Source organism: Humulus lupulus, chromosome 4 (genome assembly GCF_963169125.1).
Source record: "Humulus lupulus chromosome 4, drHumLupu1.1, whole genome shotgun sequence".
Taxonomy (NCBI): Eukaryota; Viridiplantae; Streptophyta; class Magnoliopsida; order Rosales; family Cannabaceae; genus Humulus; species Humulus lupulus.
Genome location: NC_084796.1, coordinates 227,443,741 through 227,444,388, shown reverse-complemented (window position 1 = coordinate 227,444,388; position 648 = coordinate 227,443,741). Strand labels below are relative to the sequence as shown.

Here is a 648-nt window from a genome sequence, read left to right as displayed (position 1 = left end):
CCACACACTTCACAAAGGTTTTGAACTTGCATAGCTTGAGATGGGAGTGTAGTCTTTTGTAATTGCTTCATCAAGGCTGCTACTTGAGCTGTAAGCATGGTTATAGCATCCAATTCCATCATTCCAGCCACCTTCTTTGGCTGTCCCCTTTCAGTTGGCCATTGATAATTATTCATCGCCATCTCCTCTAATAGCTCATATGCCTCATTAGCACTTTTACTCATAAAGGCATCTCCCGCTACAGCATCTATAATTGTTCTTGTCGTCCCATTCAACCCATTATAAAAATTATGCACCAACATCCACTTTTCTATTCCATGGTGCGGACACTTCCTTAACAACTCCTTAAAGCGCTCCCAAGAATCATACAGTGACTCTCCATCCAACTGATAAAAATTATTAATCTCACCCCTTAACTTTGTAGCCTTTGCTGGAGGAAAGAACTTGGCAAGGAATTTCTGAGCTAACTCCTCCCATGTAGTGATCGAATTTTCTTGTAAGGATATCAGCCAACTTTTCGCCCTATCCCTCAGTGAAAATGGGAATAGCCTTAGTCTTATAGCATCATCACTCACCCCATTCATCTTGAACGTTGCACATAACTCCAGAAAATTAGCTATGTGTAAATTAGGGTCCTTCGTCGGCATA

General features: G+C 41.4%; 1 non-coding gene across 1 annotated transcript; it reads left to right on the top strand.

Moving 5' to 3' along the window:
* Positions 1–312: 312 nt before the first annotated feature.
* On the top strand, positions 313–419 carry LOC133833204 (small nucleolar RNA R71). Its single transcript, XR_009892598.1, has one exon. It is a non-coding gene; the product is annotated as a small nucleolar RNA R71 (small nucleolar RNA).
* Positions 420–648: the final 229 nt, after the last annotated feature.